Below are 13,039 nucleotides of genomic sequence, written 5' to 3'. Positions count from 1 at the left end.
ACAAATGAACTGCACATTTGCAGCTATCTCTTGGCCAATGCAGGCACAAGAGACCAGAGCTTCCAATCTCAAGTGATAAAAGACACTGTACATGTGCAGTCACTTGCCATATAGTGCATGTACAGAGGTCCTTGGTAGTTTCTGAATTATGACTTCAATTTAAAACTAAGGTCAGTATTGAATTTTGTTAGAAAAGGACAGTTGGGTAGGGTGCTTAATAGCATAAAGTTCTTTCCAATACTTTATGAAACAGACCCTTGCCAAACAATGAAATAAATTGCTAAACCTTTGAATTCATTCAATAAATAGTTGCTGCATCTAATTATTTCAACTACACAAACTGTACAAACATTCAAATATAATTGTCACCTGACCATCATCACTGGCACAGCCAATTTTTCCATTTTCTCACTGAAAGTTCAAAGGCATTGTAATAGCCATTTTTATGTATTTAAATTGGAAGTGATTGGTCCCCAAATCTACCATTTACCAACACTAAGAAAAATCAGTCGACAACTACATCTCAAAAAACATGACACATTCTAGAAAACACACTTGTTTTTAATACAACATTTTATCAATGGGAAGCAGAGCTTTAGTGGGACAATCTGCAGCTGCTTTCACTTTCTTTTTTGAGAACATAAATGTGCCTTTGACAATGAAATGAAGAATTTCTGTACACTTAATATTAACATTGCATTGAGTTTCGGCAAATCAGTCTGCTTCATGGCAACACAGGAACAGGGAAAAGGTACTAATCCCCTTGAGCCTGATTTGTTGATTTTAAATCACAATTAATCTGTAATTCAACATCATTTACCTACCTTTGCTCCATATTCCTCGATTGCCTTACCAAAAATGTACTGACCTCATAGTCATGAAAGTTTCAATTCTGTTTAGGGATAGAATTCCAGATGACTATTTACCCTGCTCAGGGGGGCGAGCAGGGTAAATGTGTGGGGGTTACAGCAATAGGGCCTGGTTGGGATTGTGGTTGGTGCTGACTCAATAGGCTGAATGCTCTTCTTCTGCACTGTAGGGATTCTATGATTCTATTATGATACCATCCTTTGTGTGAAAAAGTGCTCTCTGATTTCCTTCTGAAATGGTCTGGCTCGAATGTTAAGAATATCTATCCTGTTGTTCTTGTTTCTTCCACCAGAGAAAATAGTTTCTCCGATTCAATGCTATTGAATCCTTTTAACATTTTAAATATATTGATCAGATCGCCCCTCAATCTTGTATTATCAAGGGTTTTATATATAGTATTTTGTCATTTTAGACATGTCTGTTTTAATATCATACTTGTTAGTAATGATCATAACATAAGAAATAACATCACAAACACTGAATAGAACAATGATTAACATTCTATTATTACAATATACAACCCAAGCATATAAATTCTTGAACTTATTCAACCATTACATTTCACAAATTTCTCAGCCATCATCTTTGCAGCACAGGAGAACATCCAGTGCATACCACCTTCACACCATTCAGAACAAAGCATCATCAGCTTACTAAGGCTGACGTCTATACTGTCATAAGAAGTCTCACAACACCAGGTTAAAGTTCAACAGGTTTATTTGGTAGCACAAACCACAAGCTTTCACAGCGCTGCTCCTTCATCAGGTGAGTAGGAGTTGTGTTCACGAACAGGGCACACAAAGACACAAACTCAATTTACAAGATAATGGTTGGAATGCGAGTCTTACAGGTAATCAAGTCTTAAAGGTACAGGTGATGTGAGTGGAGAAAGGGTTAAGCACAGGTTAAAGAGATTGTCACCAGCCAGGACAGTTAGTGAGATTTTGCAAGCTCAGGCAAGTCGTGGGGGTGTTACAGATAGTGTGACATGAACCTAAGATCCCGGTTGAGGATCCCGTCCTCGTGTGCAGAACTTGGCTATCAGTTTCTGCTCAGCAATTCTGTGTTGTTGTGTGTCATGAAGGCCGCTTTGGAGAACGTTTACCTGAAGATCAGAGGCTGAATCCCCGTGACTGCTGAAGTGTTCCCCAACAGGAAGAGAACACTCCTGCCTGGTGATCATCAAGCGATGTTCATTCATCTGTTGTCGTAGCGTCTGCATGGTCTCCCCAATATACCAGGCCTTGGGACAGCCTTTCCTTAGCGTAACAGATAGACAATGTTGGCCATGTTGCAAGAATATGTACAGTGTACCTGGTGGATGGTGTTCTCACATGAGATGGTGGCATCCCATGTTGATGATTCTGCACATCTTGCTATGGCAGGGTTGTGTGGTGTCGTAGTCACTGTTCTCCTGAAGGCTCGGTAGTTTGCTGCAGACAATGGGCTGTTTGAGGTTGTGCTGTTGTTTGAAGGCAAGAAATGGTGGTGTGGGGATGGCCTTGACGAGATGTTCGTCTTCATTGATGACATGTTGAAGGCTCCGGAGAAGATGTCATAGCCTCTCCACTCCGGGGAAGTACTGAACAACGAAGGGCACTCTGTCTGCCATGTCCCGTGTTTGTCTTCTGAGGAGAACAGTGCGGTTTTTTGCTGTGGCACGTTGGAACTCTCGATCGATGAGTCAAACGCCATATCCTGTTCTTATGAGGGCATCTTTCAGTGACTGGAGGTGTCTGTTGCGATCCTCCTCATCTGAGCAGATCCTTTGTGTACTGAGGGCTTCTTTAATGTGTTTAGGGTGGAAGCTGGAGAAGTGGAACATTGTGAGGTTATCTGTGGGCTTGCAGTACAGTGAAGTGGTGAGGTGATCATCCCTGATGGAGATGCGTGTGTTCAAGAATGTAACCGGTTCTGGAGAGTAGTCCATGGTGAGTCTGATGGTGGACGGAACTTGTTGATGTCATCATATAACTGTTTCAGTGATTGTTCGCCATGAGTCCAAAGGAAGAAAATGTCATTGAGTGTATAGCATTAGTTGAAGGTCCTGTGTGGTGAAGAGGTCTTGTTCAAACCTGTGCAGATGTTGGCATATTGAGGTGAGAATTTGGTCCCATGGCTGTTCTGTGTGTCTGGAAGAAGAACTGGTTGTTAAAGGTGAGGGCATTGTGGTCCAGGATGAAGCGGAGTTGTAGAATTGCATCTGGAGATTGGCAATTGTCGGCGTTGAGTACTGAGGCAGTTGCAGCAATGCCATCATCATGGGGGATGCTGGTGTAGAGTGCCGAGATATCCATTGTGACTTGGAGTGCTCCTGGTTCAACTCCTCTATGTGTGCTCAGTTTCTGTAGGAAGTTCGTAGTGTCGTGACAAAAGCTGGGGGTTCTTTGCACAATGGGTTTCAGGATGCCCTTGATTTAGCCGGAGAAGTTCTCACACAGGGTCCCATTGCCTGATACGATGGGACAGCTGGGTGTGTTGGCCTTGTGTATCTTTGGGAGGCAGTAGAGATCTCCTACACGGCGAGTACGTGGGATGAGAACACCAAGGGTGTTCTGAAGGTCCGGGTCAAAGGTCTTGATCAGTCTGTTGAGTTGACGGGTGTGTTCTTTGGTCGGATTTGTGGGTAACTCTCTGTAGTGCTCCTTGTTGTTCAGTTGTCGGTACACTTCTTTGCGGTAATCCGTTCTGTTCAGTATGACAGTGGCCCCTCCTTTGCTGGTTTGAAAGCAATGTTGCGATTGGTCTTGAGAGTGCAGCTGGTGTTGTGTTGTGCTTGAGTGACATTCGGGGCTGTCTTGTGCTTGAGCGACATTCGGGGCTGTCTTGTGAGTGCGGCTGATGAATCTGGCATTGACGCATCTCCTGATGGCTTGGGTATACATATTGAGTCAAAGGCAACGGCCTTCCGGAAGAATCCAATTCGAGTCTTTTCTCTTCAGTTGCTGCACTACGGATCTCTCTATTGGCTGTTCTGGTTCACTGGCTGTATCATTGTGTTCGCTGTTGGCTCTTGGGGTTTGTGGAAGAACTCCCGCAGCTGAAAGACGCCTTCAGAAGAACATGATATAGCACTCATCTCATCGACTGACAGTTCCAATGGTCCACAGTGAAAAACTGCACCAACCTCCTCAGAAGACAAACACTGGACATTGCAGAAGAGTACCCTTTGTCGTCCAGTGCTTCCCTGGAGCGGAGAAGCTATGACATCTTCTCCGGAGCCTTCAACAGACCATTGATGAAGATAAACATCTCACCAAGGCCATCCCCCCACACCACTTCTTGCCTTCAAACAACCGCACAACCTCAAACAGACCACTGTCTGCAGCAAACTACCCAACCTTCAGGAGAACGGTGACCATGACACCATACAACCCTGCCACAGCAACCTCTGCAAGACATGCTGGATCATCAACACGGATGCCATCATCTCATGTGAGAACACCATCCATCAGGTACACGATATGTACTCTTGTAACACGGCCAACGTCGTACCTGATATGCTAAGGAAAGCATGTCCTGAGGCATGACATACTGGGGAGACTGTGCGGATGCTACGGCAACAGATGAATGAACATTGCTCGACAATCACCAGGCAGGAGTGTTCTCTTCCTGCTGTGGATCACTTCAGCAGTCATGGGCATTCGGCGTCTGATCTTCAGGTAAGTGTTCTCCAAGGCAGCCTTCATGACACACGACAACGCAGAATCGCTGAGCAGAAAGCCAAGTTCTGCACGTGTGAGGACAGTCTCAACCGGGGTCTTGGATTCATGTCACATTATCTGTAACCCCCATGACTTGCCTGAGCTTGCAAAATCTCACTAACTATCTGGCTGGAGACAATACACATCTCTTTAACCTGTGCTTAACCCTCTCTCTACTCACATTGTTTGTACCTTTAAGACTTGATTACCTGTAAAGACTTGCATTTCAACTATTATCTTGTAAATTGAGTTTGTGTCTATATATGCCCTGTTTGTGAACACAAGTCCTCACACCTGATGAAGGAGCAGCGCTCCAAAAGCTTGTGGCTTGTATTACCAAATAAACCTGTTGAACTTTAACCTGGTGTTGTGAGATTTCTGGCTGTGCTTATTCCAGTCCAACAGCAGCATCTCCACATCCTGTCTATACTATATACAGAGAACATTACACAACCAGTAAAGACTTCTTTGGCAGTACCTCCCAAACCCATGATCTCACCACCTGGAAGGAAAAGATCAACAGGTAGCTGAAAATACCACCCTGAATGTCTCTCCAAGACAAATATCATTTTGACTTGGACATCTATCACTGCTGCTTCATCATTGCTGGGCTAAAGTCCTGGAACTTCCTACCTAACAGCACTGAAGAAGTACACTGTGTAAATCCCATTTCCTGTGCTTCTATTCTCAAATCTTCCCTCACTCATAAGCATCATAAGGTCTCCCTTGGCCTCTCCTGCAACTGCATGCAATTTCACTTTATCTGCTTATTAACAACAAACTGCAACACCACTAAAATTTCTTTCACTGTGAGAAGTGTAGAAGGTAAGGCAGAGGAATTTAGAGCTTGGATTAGTACTTAGAACTATGATGTTGTTGCTATTACAGAGACTTGGTTAAGGGAAGGACAGGATTAGCAGCTTAACATTCCAGGATACAGATGTTTCAGACAGGATAGAGGGGGATGTAAAAAGGGTGGGGGCATTGCAATACTGGTTAGGGAGTACTGCAGGAGGACACTTCGGAGAGCTCATACAGTGAGGCAATATGGGTAGAGCTCAGGAATAGGAAGGGTATAATCACAATGTTGGAGGTTTACTGTAGGCCATCCAATGGGAGATAAAGGAACAGATATGTAGGCAAATTTTGGCAAAATGTAAATGCAACAGGATGTTGTGGTGGGAGATTTTAACTTCCTGTATATTGACTGGGACTCACTTAGTGGTAAGGGCATGGATGGGGCAGAGTTTGTAAGGGAGCTTCTTGAAACAGTATGTAGGTTGTCCAACTGGGGAAGGGGCTGTACTGGACCTGGTATTAGAACATAGAACACTGCAGCACAAACAGGCCCTTCGGCCCACAAGTTGCACCGATCATATCCATATCTACCATGCTATAGAACTATCTGTAACTCCCAATCCCATTAAGTCCCATGTACTCATCCAGAAGTCTTTTAAAAGACCCCAGCGACAGCAGCCGGTTCCACTCACTCACCATCCTCTGAGTGAAAAACTTACCCCTAACATCTCCTCTGTACTTGCTCCCCAGCACCTTAAACCTGTGTCCTCTCGTAGTGACCATTTCAGCCCTGGGAAATAGCCTCTGAGAATACACCCTATCTATTCTTCTCAACATTTTATAAACCTCTATCAGGTCACCTCTCAACTTTCGTCTCTCCAGGGAGGAGACCTAGCTCCCTCAACCTATCTTCATAAGGCATGCCTCCCAATCTAGGCAACGTCCTTGTAAATCTCCTCTGCACCCTCTCAATAGCTTCCACATCCTTCCTATAGTGAGGCGACCAGAACTGTGCACAGTACTCCAAATACTCCAACACTCCAAGTATTGGGGAATGAGCCCAGCTAGAGGTTGACGTTTCAGTTGGGGAGCAGTTCGGGAACAGTGACCACAATTCAGTAAGCTTTAAAGTACTGATGATAATGATTAGTGTAGTCCTCAAGTTAAGGTGCTAAATTGGGGGAAGGCAAATTATAACAATATTAGGCAGGAGCTGTAGAATGTAGATTGGGGGCAGATGTTTGAGGGCAAATCAACATCTGGTATGTGGGAGGTTTTCAATTATAAGTTGATAGGGATTCAGAACTGGTACATTCCTGTAAGGATGAAGATAAGTATGGCAAGTTTTGGGAACCTTGTATAATAAGATATCGTGAGCCTAGTCAAAGAGAAAAGGAAGCATTTCAAGGGTAGAAAGCTAGGAACACACAAAGCGAGTGTGGAATACAAGGAAAGTAGAAAGAAACTTAAGCAAGGAGTAAGGAGGGTTAAAAGGTGTCATGAAAAGTGATTGGCCAGCACATATGTATAAAAAGCAAGAGGGTAGCCAGGGAAAAGGTTTCTTTCCACTCAAGGACAAGAGAGGGGATCTGTGCATGGAGCTGGAGGAAATGGGCAAGGTATTAAATGGATACTTTGCAACTGTATTCACCAAAGAGATGGACTTGATGGATGATGAGCCTGGGAAAAGGTGTGTAGATAGTTTGAGTCAAGCTGACATCAAAAAGGAGATACTGGGGTTCTTGAGAAACATTAAAGTAGTCAAGTCTCCAGGGCCTGATGGGATATATCCCAGAATATTGAGGAAGGCATGGGAGGAAATTGTTAGGGCCTTGAGAGAAATCTTTCCATCCTCACTGGCTCTAGGGGTGGTCCCAGAGGATTGGAGAATAGCCAATGTTGTTCCTTTGTGTAAGAAAGGTAGCATGAATAATCCAGGTAATTACAGGCTGGTGAGCCTTATGTCAGTGGTAAGGAAATTATTGGAGGGGGTTCTTCGAGACAGGATTTACTCCCATTTGGAAATAAATGGATGTATTAGCAAGAGACAACATGGTTTTGAGAAGGGGAGGTCATGTCTCATTAACCTGATCAAGTTTTTCGAGGAAGTGATGAAGATGATTGATGAGAATAGGTCAATGAACGTTCTCTACATGGACTTCAGCAAGGCCTTTGACAAGGTCCCTCATGGCTGGTGAAGGTGAAGTCATATGGGATCAGAGGTGAGTTAGCGAGGTGGATACAGAACTGGCTCGGTCATAGAAGACAGAAGATCGCACTGAATGGAGGGCTGTGACAAGTGGTGCTCCTCAGGGATCAGTGAGGGGACCTTTGCTGTTTGTAATATATATATAAATGATTTGGAGGAAAATGTAACTGGTTTGATTAGTAAATTTGTGGATGACACTGAGGTTGGTGGATTTGCGTATGGCGATGAGGACCATCAGGGGGTATAGCAGGATATAGATCCGTTGGAGACTTGGGCGGAGAAATGGACTTTAATCCAGACAAATGTGAGGTAAAACATTTTGGAAGGTCTAATACAGATAGGAAAAATATAGTAAATGGCAGAACCTAAAGAGTATTGACAGGCAGAGGGATCTGGGTGTACAGGTACACAGGTCACTGAAAGAGGCAATGCAGCTGGAAAAGGTGGTTAAGAAGGCATATTGCATCCTTGTCTTCATTGGCTGGGACACTGAGTTTAAAAATAGGCAATTCATGTTGCAGGTTTATAGAGCCTTAGTTAGGCTGCATGTGGAATATAGTGTTCAATTCTGGTCGCCACACTACAAGGAGGACGTGGAGGCTTTGGAGAGGGTGCAGAAAAGATTTACCAGAATGTCACCTTGTATGGAGGGCATTAGCTATGAGGAGGGGTTGGAGAAACTTGGTTTGTTCTCACTGGAACAACGGAGGTTGAGGGGTGACTGGTTAGAAGTCTTCAAGATTATGTGGGACATAGTCAGAAGCTTTTTCCCAGGGCAGAAGAATCAATTATTAGGGGGCACAGGTTTAAGGTGTGAGGGGCAAGGTTTAAAGGAGATGTATGAAGCAAATTTTTTTTACACAGAGGGTGGTGGATGCCTGGAACTCGCTGCTGGAGGTGGTACTGGAAGCAGATACAATAGTGACTTTTAAGAGTGTCTTGACAAGTACATGAATAGGATGGGAATGGAGGGATATGGTTCCTAGGGGCTTTTAGTTCAGTCGGGTAGCCTGGTCGGTGCAGGCTTGGAGGGTTGAAGGGTCTATTCCTGTGCTGCAATTTTCTCTGTTCTTTCTTTTTTTGTTCTAAAAATATTTGCCACTACCCTTTCTTCTCCTCTCCCACTTGCAGAAGAGGCAATTCCTCCACTAAGCCCCTGATCAGTTTTCTGCCACCTGCAGCCTCTTCACCTTACACTTTCTCACGCAAAAGCAAGCAATCCAGCAACTACGCATTTATCTTTTATATTTCATGGGATCTGAGTGTTGTTGGCAAATTCAACATTTGTTGCGCTCTCTAGTCCTGGAACTCCCAAACAGCAATATGGATTTGATTTGATTTATTATTTTCACATGTATTAGTCTACAGTGAAAAGTTTTGTCTCTTGCATGCTATACAGGCAAAACATACCATTTACAATGTAGAGGAGGAAGGTGCAGAATGTAGTGTTACAGTCATAGCTAGAGTGTGGAGAAAGATCAATTTAATACAAGGTAGGTCCATTGAAAAGTCTAATGGCAGCTGGGAACAAGCTGCTCTTGAGTCGGTTGCTATGTGACTTTGACTTTTGTATCTTTTTCCTGATGGAAGAAGGTGGAAGAGGGTATGCCTGGGGTGTGTAGGGTCCTTGACTATGGTGGCTGCTTTTCCAAGGCAGCAGGAAGTGTAGACACAGTCAATGGATGGGAGACTGGCTTGTGTGATGGACAGGGCTTCGTTTACGACCCTTTTATGTTTCTTGCAGTCTTAGACAGAGCAAGGATCATACCAAGCTGTGATACAATCAGAAATAATGCCCTTTATGATGCATCTGCAAAAGTTGGTGAGAGTTGTAGTGGACATGCCACATTTCCTTAGTTTTCTGAGAAAGTAGAGATGTTAGTGGGCTTTCTTAACTGTAGCATCGGCATTGACAGGTGGTTGGTGATTTGGACACCTAGAAACTTGACGCTCTTGATGAATTCCACTTTGTCTCCTTTGATGTAGACAGGGGCATGTCCTCCACCATGCTTCCTGAAAGTTGATGACAATCTCTTAATTTTGTTGACATTGAGGGAGAGATTATTGTCATCGCATCAATTCACCAGATTCTTTCTCTCTCTCTCTTCCCTGTATTCTGTCTCATCATTGTTTGAGATCTGACCACTACGGTGATGTCATCAGCAAACTTGAAAATTGAGTTGGAGGAGAATTTGGCCACATAGTCATAGGTGTATGAATAGTAAGGGGCTGAGAACACAACTTTGTGGAGCACAGGTGATTGAGGAGACGGCATTGTCAATTCTTTCTGATTGCGGTCTGTGGGTTAGGAAGTCTAGGATCCTGTCGCAGAGGGAGGAGCTGAGCCCCAGACTACGGAATTTGGAGATTGTTTTTTTCTTAGGAATAATGGTGTTGAAGGCTGAGCTGTCATCAATAATTAGAAGTTTGACATAGGTGTTCCAGGGTTGAGTGTAGGACCAGGGAGATGGTGTATGCTGTGGACCAATGTGCAGCAGCAGGTGAACTGTAGTGGATTCGGGCAATCTGGGAGGCTGGAAATGACTCGTGCCATGACTAACCTTCATAAGCACTTCATAATGATGAATGTCATTGCCACTGGACAACAGTCATTAAAGCATGCTGCCTGGCAGGTTGTCTTCTTGAAACAGATAGGGACCTCAATTGGTGTAAAGAGCGGTTAAAAATGTCTGTGAATACCCCCACCAGCTGGTCTGTGCACAATCTGAGTGCTCACCTGGGAACCACACCTGATGCCCCTATGCCAGATGGAGTATAGCAGCTCAAGGCTGGCTCACCATCACCATCTCTATAGCGAGGGGGATTGAATATAAAAGTAGGGAGGTCTTGCTGCAGCTGTATAGGGCATTGGTGAGGCCGCAGCTGGAGTACTGTGTGCAGTTTTGGGCGCCGTACTTACGCAAGGATATTTTGGCCTTGGAGGGACTGCAGAGGAGGTTTACTAGGCTGATGCCGGAGTTGAGGGGGTTGAGCTATGAATAAACTAGGCTTGTACTCGTTAGAGTTTAGAAGAATCAGGGGAGATCTCATTGAGACGTATAAGATGATGAATGGGATGGATAGAATAGAGGTGGAGAGACTCTTCCCACTCAGAAAGGATAGTAGGACTAGGGGGCACAGCCTCAAGATAAAGGGGGGGGCGGTTTAGAACAGAGTTGAGGAAGAACTTCTTCACTCAAAAGGTGGTGAATCTCTGGAATTCTCTGCCCATTGAAGTGGTGGAGGCTACCTCGCTAAATATTTTTAAGACGCGGGTTGATGGGTTTTTGATAAGAGAGGGGATTAAGGGTTATGGGGAGAGGGCGGGAATGTGGAACTGAGCCACGACAGATCAGCCATGATCTTATTGAATGGCGGGGCAGGCTCGAAGGGCTAGATGGCCTACTCCTGCTCCTATTTCTTATGTTCTCAGGATCAAGTGGCTGCTGTGGAATGTGATTAACAATCCACTAGTGTACCTCATTAAAAAATGACACATAGTGCATTCCTTTCGATTATGGCATCAACAAGTCAGTGTCCGTGACATTTTTCAGACAGCTGAAATACCAGTGCATACCAGTATGACAGCAGCTTAACAAGGTGGCAATAACAAGAAAAAATATTTGTCAATTGACCTCAAAAGGGAACTACACCCAGAAGGCACCATCTCTTCAAACACTAAGTCTCAACCATGAATAATGCAGAAGCCAAGATCAAAGTGGAGATCAGGATACAGTGATCTGTGACCTGCTACTCGACAGTATGCACCTGAAAAATACTCATTACCCTGCACTCGTCAGAAGTGTACCAATTCTATCTGCTGCATTTGGGAGCCACATGGCCCAATCTGTACTGACACAGTTGTCAAGGACAACTTTTTCCTTCAAAGATCCTGCTGAGCACTCAAGAGATGCGCATTTAACCTGGTGTTGTGAGACTTCTTACTGTCTCATCTCACAAAGGCTAATCCTTTCTATCTACATCAATGGGTGCAAAGTTATACAATGAATTCCATATTGATTTGCATTCTGTGACTTTACAGAAGAGTCTCATTAAGTACCAATAGGCAGACATTCAAGAGCAAAATAATATTCTCACAAGTTAGTAGATGGCTTCAACAGGCTGAGCACAAACTTTTGACATCACACACTAAATCCCCTCTGGCAGACATTTCCTCATGTCACTGAGTGAAATCAACTTCCATTGTTCAGCGTCATGCATGGGAACTAAGAAAGGAATAGTATTTAGCCTTAAACATGCATAAGAAAACACTTTGCAGGGAGGCATTAAACGCTATAATTCTTGAAGATGAACAGAACTTGCTCATAAAACTCTCAGTTAAAAAATGTAATTGCAAGTACACGTGAAAGAAATTACTTGAAGGTTGGTTGCAAAACATTCTTATGACATCCAGCGACAGCAGCAGAATAATAACTAGCATTGATGACCAATTCTCATGAGGCCAAATAATGTTTACCTGAGATACAAGGGTAAAATCATTTTCATGTCAGGAGTGACTTTGTTCATGTCGTATATGTGGAACTAAAGGTGACTGACTGTGATGAGATTGAGGGAGGGACCAGGTGGCCCAATAATTGGGGGTGACTCATTTGGCACCCTTCATTGAACACAGGACCTTGTATCACATCAATCGGCCAATTAATACCTGAGACTTGGAGAGAATAGATGTGAAATATATTTATAATCTACGGAGATCTCTTAGAGATGTCAAAAGACAGTACCGGACCAAGCTAAAATCCCAGGCTAGCCACACAGACTCCCACCACCTATGGCAAGGCCTGCAAGCTGCAAGACATAATAGGCTACAAGATGTAAAATCGCCAGCAACAATTCACCTGCCCCCCACCCCCTCCCGCAATGAGCTCAATGCATTCTATGCCAATTTTGAGCAAGAGATCAGCAAGAGCACACCCTCCACCCCGAAAGGCTCAGACTAACCTGTAACTGAAATCACCATTGTAGACATCAGAGCAGCCTTTTCAAAAGTCAACGCATGGAAAGCGACTGGCCCAGATGGGGTACCCGGACAAGCACTCAGATCCTGCACGTATCAGCTGGTGGGGGTATTTGCAGACATTTTTAACCTCTCTTTACACCAATCTGAGTCCCTATCTGCTTCAAGAAGACAAACATCATCCCAGTACTAAAGAAAAGCCAGGCAGTGTGCCTTAATGACTATCACCTGGTGGCAATAACATCCATCATTATGAACTGCTTCGAAAGGTTAGTCGTGGCACGAATCAATTCCAGCTTCCCAAATTGCTTGGATTTTTTACAATTCGCCAATCGCCGCAGCAGGTCCACAACAAACATCATCTCCTTGGTCCTACTCTCAACCCTGGAACAGCTAGACAACAAAGACACCTAACTAAGATTCCTATTTATTGATTACAGCTCAGCCTTCCTACAAAAAACTTCCGTTATGCCTACAAAAGTC

General features: G+C 44.1%; 1 protein-coding gene across 17 annotated transcripts in view; it reads right to left on the bottom strand.

Moving 5' to 3' along the window:
* The window catches only part of magi2a (membrane associated guanylate kinase, WW and PDZ domain containing 2a), a 720,803-nt gene that overhangs the window by 177,708 nt on the left and 530,056 nt on the right, over positions 1-13,039 (bottom strand). The window lies entirely within an intron of this gene.

The sequence above is a fragment of the Carcharhinus amblyrhynchos genome, chromosome 19, assembly GCF_965287045.1.
Source record: "Carcharhinus amblyrhynchos chromosome 19, sCarAmb.v2.hapA, whole genome shotgun sequence".
In the NCBI taxonomy this organism is placed as follows: domain Eukaryota; kingdom Metazoa; phylum Chordata; class Chondrichthyes; order Carcharhiniformes; family Carcharhinidae; genus Carcharhinus; species Carcharhinus amblyrhynchos.
This window is presented reverse-complemented; position numbering and strand designations above follow the sequence as displayed.